At 38.0% G+C, this 17,955-nt stretch overlaps 1 protein-coding gene across 1 annotated transcript in view; it reads left to right on the top strand.

The window, feature by feature from the left end:
* Positions 1–17,955, top strand: part of LOC100654507 (complement factor H) — a 163,021-nt gene that overhangs the window by 17,366 nt on the left and 127,700 nt on the right. The window lies entirely within an intron of this gene.

Raw genomic sequence — 17,955 nt, 5'->3', positions numbered from 1 at the left:
CAAAACTGGATGTCCATCTGCAAAAAAAAAAAAAAGGATTCATACTTCACATCATACACAAAAACTAATTCAAAATGGATCAAAAGACCTAAATATAAAGCCAAAAACTATAAAGATCATTGAAGAAAAGTAGAATCGATGCTAGAGGCCCTAATACACAGCATTAACAGGATACAAACCATAACTAACAACACAAAAACTCCAGAAGATAAGCCAGATAACAGATCTTCTAAAAATCAAGCACTTATACTCATCAAAAGACTTCATCAAAAGAGTAAAAAGAGAACGTAGAAACTGGGAAAAACTTTTTGACTGACAAAGGTCTAATCTCTAAAATCTTCACACACAAAAAAAATTCCAACGCCTCTACAACAAAAAGACAAATAAACCAATTAAAAAAATGGGCAAAGGATATGAACAGACACTAAACCAAGGAAGACATTCGAGTGACTAAGAGACAAAAAAAAAAAATCAGACTTACTGGTCTGACAGACACAAGAGAAAGCCAAAGAGTATGGTCCCCGGAAACTCTCTTAACTCAGTCATGAAGGCACTCCGAGGTTCAATCTTCAGCTAAAGATTAGACAGGCCCATAAAACAAAACTACTAAATGGGCACACTAGCCCAGGGACAAGGGGGAGAAGGCAGGAGAGGACCAGAAAGCTAGTAATAGGGAACCCAAGGTTGAGAAGGGGAGAGTGTTGACATGTCATAGGGCTGGCAACCAATTTTCACAGAACAATATGTGTCATAATTGTTTAATGAGTAGCTAATTTGTTCTGTAAATCTTCATCTAAAGTACAGTGAAAAAAGGAGAATGAAATCCTTGAGAACTTCAATATCTTTGCCATTTATCATGATGTTGTTTTTTGGTCCAGTCATAAGGATTTTTACTTTCTTTATGATCAAGTGTAGTCCATCCTGAAGGGTGTAGCCTTTTGCCTTCATTGTAACAAAAGATGAAATAGACAGGGCCCAAAAAGTAAGTAGAATAAAGGAAGAGGAGCCAGAGAAAAATAAAAGTTATGTCTGAGAAGGAGGAGAATCAGAGAACGTAAAAATATGAGCAATTAGAGAACTTCAAGAACTCAGTGATCAATAGTCTCAAAATATTACAGAGAAATTTGTTCAGTTCAACAAGTAACTAAGGAGTCCATATTACATGTCAACCATGTAATATGTATAATATAAAGAATTTTTGAATTTGGAAGTTGGAGAACATTTGCGACTTTTTCAGAGTAGTGCCACCACATGGAGGCGTTAGAATCCAGATAGCAATGTCTTGAAAAAAAATGGGAGGAAAGAAAGTGGAGATAACAATCATAAAATGGTATTTTGAGGATCTTGTTTGTGAAAGGAGGGAAGAATACAGTACTTACGCAAAACTGAAACAAAAGGTTCGGAAAAGAGTTTAAACAATAAGACGAGTTTGCATATCTGTATGAGAGGGTGGCTGATAACATGACAGAGAGGAAAGGAATAAACAACGGTTTAGTATCCATGGGGAAATGAAATGCCTGAAGGTGAGAAGCTACCTGATTTGAAAGAAATACCTTATTATCTGAGACTTAAAAGGCTTAAGTATGAAATAGGTAAAACTAAAGTTGAAGGAATTTGGGAAACAAATGAAGGGAGGTCACAACTGATAGTCTAAATTGTTTTCTGTGAATACGAGGACTTATTACCTGTTAATGAAGGAGCAGTTGGGTAAGGTGGCTTGCGGAAAGTGAGACTGTGGGACAGTTTCTTTGGGAAAAGGAAATAAATTAGGGACATATAAATGGATTTCAGGCAATGCTGAGTTTCTACCACAGGTTATTAGGTAGAATTACAATATGGCAACAATAAAGATTGTCTTGTGGCTTTTCTACAATGATTCTTAAAAGGAATGATATTTTATTTGAAAAGGGAACTTAAAAAGTTTATCCATTGCAGAGATTTAGCAGAGTTGATGGAGAGGAATGAGAAGGAGCTTTATCAATTGATCAGGTCACTAATTAAAACAAACTGTCCCCTTTTTTTGTAAATAAAGTTTAATCAGAATACAGCCATAGCCATTTGTTTAGGTATTATATATATGTTCTTTTGTGTTACAATGGCAGAGCTGAGGAGTTGTAACAGAGAACTTGTATCTGGTACTTTGCAGAAAAGGTTGTCCAGTCCCGGGACTAGGTTATTCTGTTACTGTTAAGGAAAATGTATCTCCAGATCACAGTAAGAAAAATAACTCTCCAAATCTCAGTAGCCTAATAAATCAAATTATATTTCCTGTTTGTGCTTCATTTCCAGTGTAAGTCAGAAAGGGATTCTTCATTGTGTTAATTCAAGACTCAAATGATAGAAATATCTCTCAACGTACATCTATAATCACTGTAGCAATGGAGAAGGGAACATAAAAGTTTACACAGTGGCTTTTAAAACTTCCTCCTTAAAGTGAAACATACTACTTCCACATTCATTTCATTGGCTATACAAGTCATTTCATTGGCTATACAAATCGTTTGTCCATGTCTACATCAAAAGGGCAAGAATAACCTATACAACCATGTGTGGAAAGAAGAGAACCAGAATACTTTGTAAATAGTCCTGTAGACAGATAAAGAAGGCAAGGAAGTGAAGAAAGTGGAAGGAATATTTGCCAGTTATGGAATGTCATGAAGAGTGTGATGGCTTTGGAGAAATAGAAGGATCATGAGTCCAAGGGGCACACATACAACAGTTAACAAATACAACAGAGGAATATATGAGTGATGTGGCAGGAAGGATATGAGGCTGTGCTCATTTTTATGTTACATGTTTTATTGTACTAAGGATAAAAAAAAAACTACTTTTTAATTCCATGTATCACATTGTGTTTCTTTTCAAAAGTCACATGTAATCCTCCTTACACCACAAATGGCTTCTACATACCTGAAAGGATTACACACAGAAGTGAAGATAAAATACGCTTGTTGTTGCAGCCACTGTGTCAGTCCATCTCACCGAGGGTCTTCATCTTTTCTTCTGACCCTGTAGTTTACCAAGGACGATGTCCTTCTCTAGGGACTGATCCCTCCTGACAACATGTCCAAAGTATGTAGGACACAGTCTCGCCATCCTTGCTTCCAAGGAGCATTCTGGTTGTCCTTATTCCAAGACAGATTCGTTCGTTCTTTTGGCAGTCCATGGTATAGTCAATATTCTTTGCCAACACCACAGTTCAAAGGCGTCAATTCTTTGGTCTTCCTTATTCATTGTTCAGCTTTCACATGCATGGGATGCAATTGAAAATACCATGGCTTGAGTCAGGTGCACCTTAGTCCTCAAGGTGATATCTTTGCTTTTCAACACTTCAAAGAGGTCTTTTTGCAGCCGATTTGCCCAATGCAATGTGTGTTTTGATTTCTTGACTGCTGCTTCCATGGGTATTGATTGTGCATCCAAGTAAAATGAATTCTTTGACAACTTCAGTCATTTCTCTATCGTGATGTGGCTTATTCGTCTAGTTGCGAGGATTTTTATTTTATGCTGAGGTGTAATCCATACTGAAGGCTGTGGTCTTTGATCTTCATCAGTAAGCACTTCAAGTCCTCTTCACTTTCAGCAAGCAAGGTTGTGTCATCTGCATAACGCAGGTTGTTAATGAGTCTTCCTCCAATCCTGATGCCCGTTCTTCATATAGTCCAGCTTCTCAGATTATTTGCTCAGCATACAGATTGAATAGGTATGGTGGAAGGATACATTGTATTGAACATTACCTGATACAGTGCTGGAAGATGAGCCCCCAGGTTGGAAGGCACTCAAAAGATGACTGGGAAAGAACTTCCTCCTCAAAGTAGAGTCAACCTTAATGACATAGCTGGAGTAAAGCTTTTGGAACCTTCATTTGCTGATGTGGCACTACTCAAAATGAGAAGAAACATCTGCAAACATCCATTAATAATCGGAACCTGGAATGTACAAAGTATGACCCTAGGAAAACTGGAAATCATCAAAAATGAAATGGAGCGCATTTACATCCATATCCTAGACATTAGTGAGCTGAAATGGACTGGTGTTGGCCATTTTGAATTGGACAATCATATAGTCTACTGTGCTGGGAATGACAGCTTGAAGAGGAATGGTGTTGCATTCATCATCAAAAAGAACATTTCAAGATCTATCCTGAACTACAATGCTGTCAGTGATAGGATAATATCCATACACCTACAAGGAAGACCAGTTAATATGAGTATTATTCAAATTTATGCACCAACCACTAAGGCCAGAGATGATGAAATAGAAGATTTTTATCAGCTGCTGCAGTCTGAAATTGATCGAACATGCAATCAGGATGCATTGTTAATTACTCGTGATTGGAAAGTGAAAGTTGGAAGCAAAGAAGGAGGATTGGTAGCTGGAAAAATATGGCCTTGGTGATAGAAACAATGCTGGAGATCAAATGATAGAATTTTGCAAGACCAACAATTTCTTCATTGCAAATACCTTTTTTCACCAACGTAAACAGTGACTGTACATGTGGACCTCGCCAGATGGAATACACAGGGTTCAAATCAACTATATCTGTGGAAGGAGATGATGGAAAAGCTCAGTATCATCAGTCAGAACAAGGCCAGGGGCTGACTGTGGGTCAGACCATCATTTGCTCATATGCAAGTTCAGGTTGAACCTGAAAATCAGAGCAAGTCCACAAAAGCCAAAATACGACCTTGAGTATAATAATCAGCTATGTGTGTAAAAATGTCTTTTATCCTGCAACCAGGGGAAATATGGCCTTATGTACTAGCAGTAGCTGAGTATCTGTGCCAGGATGTAGCTGTAAGTTCCATTCATGTCTTGATCTAGTTTTTAGAATTTGAAATGACTTTCTACTAAAAAAAAACCACTCACAATAAAAGCTAATAGTTTTCTTATCGTGTATGTAAATTAGAACATTTTTAGGATTCTTTGGTTTCCAAAGTAGGCTTTTCTAAGTATGATCAAAAATACGTTTTTGCATGTTCTCTTAATTGTTTAGCCCCTCAAAATGTATGTGTATAGGAGTATATTTCTCTAAATAATATAATTCTTCCAATGTCTGAATTTAAGCATTGAGAAATAATAGTACCACCTGTTCTTGCTGTTGTTAGGTGCTGTCAAGGTTGTACATAGCAACTCTATATACAGCAGAATGAAACACTGCCTGGTCCTGCACCATCCTCACAATAGTTGTTATGCTTGAGTCCATTGTTGCAGCCACTGTGTCAATCCATCTCATTGAGGGTCTTCCTCTTTTTTGGTGATCCTCTTACTTTACCAAACATGACGTTCTTCTCTAAGGACTGAACCCTCTTGATAATATGTCCAAAGTGTGTGAGATGTAGCCTCGCCATCCTTGCTTCTAAGGAGCATTTTGGCTGTACTTTTCTCAAGACAGATTTGTTCATTCTTTTGGCAGTCTGTGGTATATTCAGTATTCTTTGCCAATACCATCATTCAAAGGGGCCAATTCTTCAGTCTTCCTTATTCATTGTCCAGCTTTCACGTGCACAGGAGGAGATTAAAAACATCATGGCTTGGGTCAGGTGCACATTAGTCTTCAAGATGACATCTTTGTTTATTAAGACTTTAAAGAGGTCTCTTGCCATAGTGCCACCTAAGACTTGGTATATTAATTGTCTATTGCCGTGCAACAAATTTCCCCCAAAACATATTGGCTTAAATCAACAACCCTTTATTATTTTACGAGTTCTATGGGTTAGAAATTTGAGAGTGGCTTAGTTGGGTTGTTGTAAGGCAGACTCTTTTTTTGACTGCCGTATGTTGACTGGAGCTGCAGTTATCTAATGGCTTGATTAAGCTGGAGGCTCTGCTTAAGACCAGTTTGATAAACAGGCTCACCTCATTTGTCTCTTTTGCTCTGGAATAATAGTGTCCAAAAAAAAAAAAAATCCAGACTTAGAACAAGAGGCACTTTATTCAGAAAAAATACTGCAATAGGAAGAATTCTCCACATTAGAAATTTTCAAGTATCTCAAAATTAAACAGAAAAAAAAATTATAGGAAAAAATAAAAAGAGCTAGCAGGAGCTCCTAGAGGAGAGGGCATGATTTGATGGTGTACAGCTGGCAAAACCAGCGTGCTTCTGCAGGAAAAGTTTCTCTTTGTGGTTGGCTGATTCTCAGACTGAGCTATCGAGGGAGGGTGTTCCTGCACATTAGTGATTTAGTGCTTGTTTACACATGGAAGTTAGCCAAATTTTAGGAGCCTTTGGAGAGGAGAGGAGTACCTGGGTGGTGCAAGTGATTGGCGGACTGAGCTGCTAAGTGAAAGGCTGCAGGCTCCAGTCAACCCAGAAGTGCTGTGGAAGTATGCCCTGATGATCAACCTTTGAGAAGTCAGCCACTGATAACTCTATACAGAGCACGGTTGTAGCCTGACACACATTTATTGCCATGAGTCAGTTGACTCAGTATCAACTGGTTTTTGGTTGGAAAGGAGAGAAGTTTGACTAAGGTTTGGTCAAGGTGAAACGGAGAATAAGAAATGGGCAACTGTGAACACATAGGCAGTAGTCAGGCATTGCCTGACCAAGGTTATTTTCATATATTTAGTTCAGTTTTCTCATTGTTTATGGCTAGTACTCTGTTTTTCTTGATTATTATAGCTTGGTATTAATCAGTTTTATTATCAGCCTTCAAAGAATTAACTTTACCTGCGTATATATGTATGTATTCATTTCTTCCTATTTAGTTTGGTTTTTCTTTGCTTTTCTTTCTTTTTTTTAAACAATATTTTATTATGTTTTCAGGAAAGTTTGCACAGCAACTTAAGCTTCTATTTACAGTTCCTATAAAAATTGTTCAGTGACATTAGTTACATTTTTCACAATGTGTCAACATTCTTTCATTGCGTTCTGGTTGTTCTGCTTCCAGTGCTTCAGTTTCTCTTCTCCTTTAGCTTCTCATTTTTGCTTCAGAGTAATTGTTGGCCTTTTGATCTCATATAGATGGTTTTTTAATAGACCACTGTTCTCATGGGTAATATCCCTTTTGCTAAAAGGTGACCTTAGGGGATAGTTTCGGTTCAAGGTTTAAAGAGTATCTCAGGGTGATAGTCTCAAGGAGTCCTCTAGTCTCAACTGGTCCATAGTCTGGATTTTTTAAAGAATTTGCATTCTCTTGTACATTCTTCTCCTGTTCTATTAGGGCCCATCTATTGTGGTCCTTATCAGAACGGTCAATTTGGTAACGAGGCATCATCTAGCTCTTCTGTCTCAGGGTACATGAGGCTGTGGCTTGTGTAGGTTATTAGCCCTATAGACTAGTTTCTTCTATGAGACTTTGATTTCCTTCTTCTTTCTTTTGCTCCTGATGAGTAGAGACCAACAGTGGTATCTTAGACGGCTTCTCACAAGCTTTTGAGACCCCAGACGCTACTCACCTCACTAGGATGCAGAGCATGAACTTTGAGAACTGTATTATGCCATTTGGTTGACTTACCCAAATGACTAAGGTTCTAAGCCTTCAAACCCAGAAAACCAAACTCACAAGGTGTTTGGTTATGTCTGAGAAGTACTGTAACTGTGTCTTCTGTGAGTATATGTGCATGCACACACGTATCTGTGTATACACATACATATAAACACTTGTGTCTGTGCACATGGAAACCCTGGTGACATAGTAGTTAAGTGCTACGGCTGCTAACTAAGAGGTCAGCAGTTTGAATCCACCAGGCAGTCCTTGGAAGCTCTGTGGGACAGTTCTACTCTGTCCTATAGGGTCTGCATGAGTCAGAATCAACTCAAGGGCAGTGAGTTTCTTTTTTTGTTTTTTTATCTGTGCTCGTATATGTACACAGGTCCACTTACCTGTACACGTATGTGCCTATACACATATATGTGTGACCGTACACTCGTTTTTGGTTATTGTTGGTGTTGTTGCAAAATTACATATCTCGTGTTCTTTACCGCAAACATCCTTTTCTCTTGTGCACTTCTTAGTGGCATCTTTACTTTGGTAAAGGTGTGCTCATTATACCCACATTCAGAGCTACTTTTCCCTCCACCAAAAATAACAAGTATCTATGATCTAGAGATTGAAATCCCTCCCCTCCCACCCATCCCTGGTAACCACCAATGAACATTTGTCTTTGTATATGTATCTATTCTTGTCTTCTTATAAAAGTGGGATCATACTGTATTTGTGCTTATGTGATTGACTTATTTCCCTTAGCATTATGTCCTCCACATCCATCCATGTTATGTTTCAGGGACTCATCATTGTTCTTTATGGTTGCATAGTATGTATATGTTCCATATTTTGCTTATCTATTCATTTGTTGAAGGGCACTTAGTCTATTTCCATTTTTTTTAATTGCAAATAATGCTGCAGTAAACATAGTTGTGCATATGTCTGTCCGTGTCTCTCTCAGAAAGTCTCTAGAGTATATACCTTGGAGTAGAATTGCTGGATGGTAAGGTATTTCTAGTCTTTTGAGGATGTGCCCTACCGTTTTCCATAGTTGTACAATATTGCTTTTCTTTTTTAACTTCTTAAGGTGAAATTAGTTATTTATTATCAGTCTTTATTCTTTTCTCCTTTAGATGTGTAAGAATAAAATTTCCATCTACGTACAAGTTCAGTGTTACTCAACAAATGTTTATATTTTCTTATAAAAAATTTTATATTTATAATGAAAACTTGTATGTTTTCATTATTATACATATGTATTATATGTTTTCATTATTATTCAGTTCAAAATATTTAATGTTTTTTCTTGTGATTTATTTTTTGTCCATGGTTATTTGTGTGTCATTTAATAAATGAAGCAGAGCTCTGAGTGGAGACCAAGTAACTGAGCAAAAAAAAAAAAAAAAACCAAACCCGTTGCATCGATTCTGACTCATATTGACCCTACAGGACAGAGTAGAACTGCCCCATAGGGTTTCCAAGGAGCAGCTGGTGGATTCAAACTGCTGACCTTTTGGTTAACAGCTGAACTCTTAAGCATTGTGCCACCAGGGCTCCAGTAAATGAGAGAAGTCTATATTTACTCTTTCAAGTTAAGTTATACATAATTTGAGAAAACATCAATTTGGTCTTGGAAGAAAAATAAATGTGTTATTCTTCCTTATCTTTATTGAACTGCATATATCCATATGGTTTTAAACACATGATGACATACATTTCAAATTCTTGGAGCCAATGGCTGTGGCAGCTATGGCGGCAGATTTTCTTAGATCATCACCTGACCTGAGATACCCCAGTTGGCTGAATGAGCTTCAGGGGTCCAAACTAATGTGAAGATTATTAAAGAGGTCTCATTTATGACATCATTTATAATCCATTCTAAGAAATTATTAGAAATCTAATGGTCCAGTGGATCTGGAATCCTGCAGCATGGCAGAACTCTACCAACATTTGGTTCTTCCCTGGCGTCAGAAGCCAGTTACCAATGGGTTGAAGTTTTTCTAAAGCTTCCTTTGTCTGAGAATGTTAATAGTTCCAATTTATTCCTAAAGGCTAGTGTTGCTGGATATAGATATGGGATTGATAGTTCTTTCATAGCTTGAAAAATGAGCCACTTTTCTCTGGTCTCTACACTTTCAGATGAGAAACCCACTGTTATTTGAATCCTCGTTCCCCTATGATGAAACCAAAGCTGTTGCGGTAGATTTGATTCTGACAAATAGCAACCCTATAGGATAGAATAGAACTGCCCCATAGGGTTTCCAAGGATCAGCTGGTGGATTTGCACTAGTGACCTTTTGTTTAGCAGCTTGTTTAACCACTGTGCTATCAGGGCTCCTGTTCCGCTATAGGTAATGCAAAATTCCTCTCTAGCTGCTTTCAAGGTGTTTTTCTTTTACTTTAATTTTTAGCCATGTAGTTTTGATGTGCCTTGGCATGAGTTTTTTTGGAGTTGAAAGATCTAAACTTCTTTCAGCTCCTTCAATATGCAGGCTTATGCTTTATGCCCAAAATGGGAAAATTTTCAGTCATTATTTTTTGATTTTTTTTTTTTTTTTTTCCAGCTCTACACCTTTTCTCTTGTCTTTCTGGGACTCTGAAGTTTTGCTATTTTCCCACGGGTCCCTGAAACTGTATTAATTTTTTTTCCTGTCTATTTTTAAACTGGTTATTTTCTCTTGTTCCATCTTCAGGTTCATGAATTCATTCTTTTATCATCTCCAAGCTACTGTTGAACTCATTCACTGAATTAAAAAATGTTTTTACATTTTTCAGTTCCATTATTATCATAGGCTTTTAAAATATTTTTGTCAAATAATTCCAACATCTGAGCCATCTCTTTGATTGTTGGCATCTGTTGATTGTTAGCATCTGTTGATTGTTGGCACCTGTTGTTTCTCTCTTCAGATTTTCCTTGTTCTTGGTGCGACAAGAGGTTTTCAGTTATCTCCTGAACACTGTGCATATGTATGCTTAAAACCCTGAATTTTATTTAAATCTTCTGTTTGAGCAGGCTTCTGTTAACTGCCATGCAGTGTGCAAACTGGGTTTCCCACTTGGCCTCTGCCGACACCATGAGAACAGGATAGGTGCCTTGTCATCTCAGTGTATAGGTGGAATTCCAGGCTCGTTATCAAGGGGAGGCAGAGGTGGTCTTCGGGTTTGACTATGGTGATTTTCTAGAGTAGAAAAAAAGATTTCTGTCTTGATGGGCTGTTATTATCCAGGGCCTTCGGTAAAGGACAGCAGGCTCTTCTTGGGACGTTTTTTTCTGAACTTGACATTGATTCTGGGTTGCAGTCTTGTCCAGTAACAAGTCCAGGATATATAGGAGGTAGAAAGAAAACCTAAGTAACTCAGTGTCATTTCATTCCTTAAGTCCCAAGGTCCCTAACAAGTTCCAGCTCTTTGCATCTTTCATAGTCTCTTGTTTTAGTTTGCTATATTATGTCCAGGAGTGTTATTTGAACTTTTCAGAAGGAATAGGTAGAAATGTTTCTACTTCATCTTGTGCAGAACAGGAAGCCAAGAATTCCTTTCTTATTTTATATGAATTTGTATCCTTTGAATTTATGTATGGAGCTGATGTTCCCTTTTTTTTTTTAATTTTTATTGTGCATTAAGTGAAAGTTTACAAATCAAGTCAGTCTCTCATAAAAAATCTTATATACACCTCTCTGTATACTCCTGGTTGCTATCCCTCTAATGAGACAGCACACTCCTTTCCTCCACTCTCTATTTTCATGTCCGTTTGGCCAGCTTCTGACCCCCTGTACCCTCTCATCTCTTCTCCAGACAGGAACTGGCCATGTAGTCTCATGTGTCTACTTGATCCAAGAAGCTCACTCTTCACCAGTATCATTTCCTATCCCATAGTCCAGTCCAATCCCTGTCTGAAGAGTTGGCTGTGGGACTGGTTCCTATCTTGGGCTAACAGAAGGCCTGGGAACGATGACCTCGGGTCCTTCTAGCCTCAGACCATTTATGAGAATATGACGTCTGCATCCCACTGCTCTCCAGCTTCTTAGGGAGTCTCTGTTGTGACCCCTCTCAGGGCGTCCATCGGTTGTAGCCGGGCACCATCTAATTCTACCCTCAGGCTGATGTAGTCTCTGATTATGTGGCCCTTTCTGTCTCTTAGGCTCATAATTACCTTGTGTCTTTGCTGTTCTTCATTCTCCTTTGCTCCAGGTGGGTTGAGACCGATCGATGCATCTTAGATGGCTGCTTGCTAGCATTTAAGACCCCACATGCCACTTTCCAAAGTGGGATGCAGAATGGTTTCTTAATAGATTTTATTATGCCAGTTGACATAGATGTCTCCTGAAACCATGGTCCCCAAACCCCTGCCCCTGCAACGCTGGCCTTCAAAGCGTCAGTTTATTTAGGAAACTTTGTTGCTTTTGGTTTAGTCCAGTTGTGCTGACCTCGTCTGTATTGTATGTTGTCTTTCACTTCACCTAAAATAGTTCTTATTTACCATCTAGTTAGTGAAAACCCCTCTCCCTGCTTCCCTTCCTGCCCTCATAACCCCCAAAGAATATTTTCTTTTCTGTTTAAACTATTTTTCGAGTTCTTATAATAGTGGTCTTATACAAGATTTGCCCTTTTGCAACTAATTTCACTCAGCATAATGTCTTCCAGATTCTTCATGTTATGAAATGTTTCACAGATTCATCGTTGTTCTTTATCAATGTGTAGTATTCCATTGCATGAAGATACCATAATTTATGTATCTGTTCATCGGTTGATGGGCATCTTCATTGCTTCCATTTTTTGTTACTGTAAACAATGCTGCAGTGAACATGGGTGTGCATATACCTGTTCGTGTAAAGGCTGTTATTTCTCTAGGATATATTCCAAGGAGTGGGATTGCTGGATCATATGGTAGTTCTATTTCTAGCTTTTTAAGGAAGTGCCAAATCAATTTCCAAAGTAGTTGTACCATTTTAGAGTCCCAGCAGCAGTGTATAAGTGTTCCAGTCTCTCCACCACCTCTCCAACATTTATTATTTTGTGTTTTTTGGATTAATGCCAGTTTTACTGGAGTGAGATGGAATCTTATTGTAGTTGTAATTTACATTTCTCTAATGGCTAATTATCATGACCATTTCCTTGTGTATCTCTTAGCTACCTGAATGTCTTCTTCAGTGAAGTGCCTGTTCATATTCTTTGCCCATTTTCTAATTGCATTGTCTTTTGGTAGTTTAGTTTTTGCAGTATCATGTAGATTTCAGAGATCAGATGCTGACTGGAAATGTCATAGCTAAAAACTTTTTCCCAGTCTGTGGGTAATCTTTTTACTCTTTTGGTGAAGTCTTTGGATGAGCATAGGTGTTTGATTTTTAGGAGCTCCGAGTTACCTAGTTTCTCTTCTGCATTGTTAGTAATGTTTTATATACTGTTATGCTATGTACTAGGGCTCCTAGTGTTGTCCCTATTTTTTCTTCCATGATCTTTATAGTTTTAGATTTTATATTTAGGCATTTGATCTGCTTTGAGTTAGTTTTTGTGCACGGTGTAAGGGATGAGTCTTGTTTCATTTTTTGCAGATGGATATCCAGTTATGCCAGCACCATTTGTTAAACCGACTGTCTTTTCCCCAATTGACTGACTTTGGGCTTTTGTCAAATATCAGCTGCTCATATGTGGATGAATTTATGTCTGGATTCTCAATTCTGTTCCATTGGTCTATGTATCTGTTGTACCAGTACCAGGCTGTTTTGGCTACTGTGGTGGTATAATAGTTTCTAAAATCAGGTAGAGTGAGGCCTCCCACTTTGTTCTTTTTCAGTAATGCTTTGCTTATTCGGGGCCTCTTTCCCTTCCATATGAAATTGGTGATTTGTTTTTCCATCTCATTAAAAAATGTCATTGGAATTTGGATCAGAATTTCATTGTATCTATAGATGGCTTTTGGTAGAATAGACATTTTACCAATGTTAATTAAGCCTTCCTATCCATGAGCAAGGTATGTTTTTCCACTTATGTAGGTCTCTTTTGGTTTCTTGCAGTAGTGTCTTGTAATTTTCTTTGTGTCTCTGCCAAGATTTATTACTAAGTATTTTATCTTCTTGGGGGCTACTTTAAATGGTATTGAATTGGTGATTTCCTCTTCAATGTTCTTTTGTTGGTGTAGAGGAATCCAACTGATTTTTGTGTGTTTATGTCGTATCCTGATAACTCTGCTGAACTCTTCTATTAGTTTCAGTAGTTTTCTTGAAGATTCTTTAGGGTTTTCTGTATATAAGATCATGTCATCTGCAAATAGAGATACTTTTACTTCTTCCTTACCAACCTGCATCCCCTTTATTTCTTTATCTAGCCTAATTGCTCTGGCTAGGACCTCCAGCACAATGTTGAATAAGAATGGTGATAAAGGGCACCCTTGTCTGTTTCCTAGTCTCAAGCAGAGTGCTTTCAGGCTCTCTCCATTTAGGATGATGTTGGCTGCTTTTGCTGTGTCTCAAAGGTTCTGACTGGAAGAGTTTTCATTCTCATTGGATTCTTTGAATTTCTTTATTGCATCCTTGATGTCTTCTATAACCCAGTCGTTTTTGAGCAGGTTATTGTTCAGTTTCCAAATGTTTGATTTCTTTTCCTTGCTTTTTCTGTTATTGATTTCTACTTTTATTGCATTATGGCCAGGAAAGATGCTTCATAATATTTCGATGTTTTGTTTTTTGCTGAGGCTTGCTTTATGACCTAATATGTGGTCTATTCTAGAGAAAGTTCTGTGTGCACTAGAAAAGAAAGTATACTTGGCTGCTGTTGGGTGTATGTCTATGAGGTCAAGTTGGTTGATTGTGGCATTTAGATCTTCCGTGTCTTCATTGAGCTTCATTCTGGATGTTCTGTCCTTCACGGAAAGTGGTGTGTTGAAGTCTTCTACGGTAATTGTGTCACTCTCTATCTCACTTTTCAATGCTGTGAGAGTTTATGTATCTTGTAGCCCTGTCGTTGGGTGCATAAATATTTAATATGGTTATTTCCTCCAGGTATATTGTCCATTTAATCCTTATGTATTGTCTTCCTTATCCTTTGTGGTGGATTTAACTTTAAAGTCTATTTTGTCAGAAATTAATATTGCCACTCCTGCTATTTTTTGTTGTTTACTTGATATATTTTTTTTCATCCTTTGAGTTTTAGTTTGTGTCTCGAAGTCTAAGGTGTGTCTCTTGTAGGCAGCATATAGACGGATCATGGTTTTTTTTTTTTTATCCATTCTGCCTCTATCTGTTTATTGGTGCATTTAGTCTGTTTACATTCAGCATAATTATGGATAGGTATGAGTTTTTATGAGTTTAGTGTTGTCGTTTTGATGTCTTTTTTTGTGTATTGTTGACCATTTCTTTTTCCCACTTAATTTTTTGTGCTGAATAGTTTATATATTGTGTTTTCCTCTTATTTGTTGTTGTTGAGTTTGTTTCTGCTGAGTCTCCATTTTTTTCTTGTGTTTGATTTTGATGAGTTAGTTTCCTTTGTGGTTACCCTAATATTTACCCCTGTTTTTCTAAGTTTAAACCTATTATTTTTCTGTATCGCCTTGTCTTCCTCTCCTTATGAAAGATCTATGACTACATTTCTTAGGCCCTCTTTATTTTTTTAATGTTGTCTTACACAATGACATCACTTTTTCCTTGTTTTGAGCGTTTTTTAATCTTGATTTATTTTTGTGATTTCCCTATCTGGTTGACATCTGATTGCTCTGTTCCATGTTCTAGTCTTGGGTTGATATCTGATATTATTGATTTTCTAACCAGAAAATTCCCTTTAGTATTTCTTGTAGTTTGGGTTTGGTTTTTAAGAATTCCCTAAACTTGTTTAATCTGGAAATGTTCTAATTTTGCCTTCATATTTGTGAGACAATTTTGTTGGATATATGATTCTTGGCTGGCAGTTTTTTCCTTCAGTGCTTTATGTAAGTCATCCCACTGCTTTCTTGCCTGCATGGTTTGTGCTGAGTGGTCCGAGCTTATTCTTATTGACTCTCCTTTGTAGGTGACTTTTCATTTATCACCAGATGCTCTTAAAATTCTGTCTTTATCTTTGGTTTTACAAGTTTGATTATAACATGTCTTGGTGACTTTCTTTTAAGATCTACCTTATGGGAGTTCATTGAGCATCTCGGATAGATATCTTCTCAACTTTCATGATATCAGGGAAGTTTTCTGCGAATAGATCTTCAACAACTCTCTCTGTATTTTCTGTTATCCCTCCCTGTTCTGGTACTCCAATCACTCGTAGGATATTTCTTTTGATAGAGTCGCACATGATTCTTCGGGTTTCTTCATTTTTTTAAATTCTTTTACTGTATTTTTCTTCAAATATATTGGTGTCAAGTGCTTTATGTTCAATCTCACCGATTCTGCCTTCCACTTGCTCCATACTGCTCCTCCAGTTTCTATTGAGTTGTTTAATTCTGTAATTTTATTTTTAATCTTATGAATTTCTGCTTGCTCTCTCTCTCTGAATTCTTGCGCCTTATTAAATTTTTCATTATGTTCCTGAATAACCTTTTTATTTCTTCAACTGCTTTATCTGTGTGTTCCTTTGCTTGTTCTGCATATTGCCTGATCTTCCTGATGTTGTTCTTGATGTCTTGAATTCTATATATCAATCTTTCATATCCTGCATCCAGTAATTCCAGAAATGCACTTTCATCCAGAAGATCCCTTGGTTCTTTGTTTTGAGAGCTTGTTGAAGCGATCATGCTCTGCTTCTTTATGTGATTTGATATTGACTGTTGTCTCTGTGCCATCTATGTTATTGTATTAGTTTATTTTATGTTTGCTTATTTATTTTTTATTTTTTATTTTTTTACTATATCCTAGCTTCTTTGTTCTGTTTTGATTTGTCCAAATAGGTTTCTTGAATGAGCTAGCTTGATTATTTTCGCCTTTGAAGCTCTAACGTCCTGTCACCGGTTGGCTAGAGCTGTTACCAGGCATATAAGCCTAGGAGTCCATTCACTTTTCTTGTATGGATTCAGCTCAGGAGTCCAGGTAGTCATCAGGTGCGTGGTACAGGCTCTATCCTACAGTCTTAGAGGGGCAGGGGTGATTGGTGTAGGTACTGGTATCTGGTTGCAGCAGGGGGTCATGCTCTGAACAAGGCAGGGGGCTGACAAACATCCCCCAAGTGTCTGTGCTGAAAGTGCATCTCTGTTACCTAGAGCACACAGGTGGGTGGGTTCTGCAGACAGACCTTGGGGACCCAGTGCATTTTGTTGTAAGGACTGGGAGGCATCAGCTATCCTTGAACCCCTGTTACGGGTTGCTTCATGACCTGAGTGGAGCCACCAGACCTTAGGCCCCTGATGTGGGTAGGTGTGGACCCTGTTTAATAGGCAAAGTGGTGTCAAACGTCAAACACCCACCTCTCCACCACACAGCTTAAAGAGTTGCAGTCTGCCAAAAAGATCTTGTTTTCCTTAAATAGGCCCACACAGGTGCATGCAGGGGGTAAAGGTATTCAAAGTCCACAGACTGTTTGTGCCTGGACAGGAGCCATTTCTGTCCTGAGGTCCGCTGGTTAGTGGAGCTCAAAAATTATCCTGTCCCCAGTAGTGAATTTGTTCCTTCTCCAAGGCTGGGAGAATGGCTCAGGGCATGCAACAGGACCTATCTCAGGCCCAGGGAAATCGACAGCCACAGAAGCCAGCTTAGGGGCGGGGGGTGCAGTAAAATGTACGCAACTACTTAGCTTTTGCTGAGAGTGCTGTTCTTCTCTGGTTCGGGAGGTGTGAGTTGGGTGTGCAGCTGGCTGTTTCTCCCTGAGGAAACTGCAGCCAAAAGCTACCACCAGCCCACCACAGACTGAGGGTTCCTGGCGAGTCAGGTCTAACAACTCTCTGCTTCTGAACCATCTCTCCTTCCCCCTGCCACTCAGTCTGTTTTCTAACATTGCTTTTGATATTCAGGGCTTGTCATAAATGTACACATTTCACTTGTTTTTTCTGGTCTTTTTTGTAAGAGGGTTCATTGGAAGCATCTGACTACTTTGCCATCTTAGCCCCATCTCCTGATGTTTCCTTTTTAATTAAAATGAAAAAGAAAATGACGAGATGTAATTGATACTGCAGTATGTCTTATAAAAAAGAAATCCAAGACACTTTCTGTGATGATCTAATTACCCGTCTAACTAGCATTTATTCATTAAGATAAAAACAATTTTAATTCTGGAGTACTGCAAAAGAGACATCATTATTAATGGCTCATGTGTGATTTAATGTGGCGTGAAAGGAAAGGTAGCAAAATGTTATAACTTTCAGTTCACATGAACTATAATTTTCCAGGAATCATTTCTTTCCTCGGAATAAGGCAGTCTTGATATTATTGTGCATAATTTGTATTTGCCTAAATTTAATCTGTATGCTGACTTGGTTTGTTAATAAATTAAATCCTTTTTTTTTTTTGCTGTCATTTGTTTGTTTTAGTATCTAAAAAACTATGTGGACCCCCTCCATATGTTGAAAATGGAGACTAAACTTTGTTCCCATCACACTCATATGCACAAGGATCAA

This window comes from Loxodonta africana, chromosome 25 (assembly GCF_030014295.1).
Source record: "Loxodonta africana isolate mLoxAfr1 chromosome 25, mLoxAfr1.hap2, whole genome shotgun sequence".
Classification (NCBI taxonomy): Eukaryota; Metazoa; Chordata; class Mammalia; order Proboscidea; family Elephantidae; genus Loxodonta; species Loxodonta africana.
Note: the sequence above shows the minus strand (reverse complement) of the source record. Positions and strands in the feature narration are given on the sequence as shown.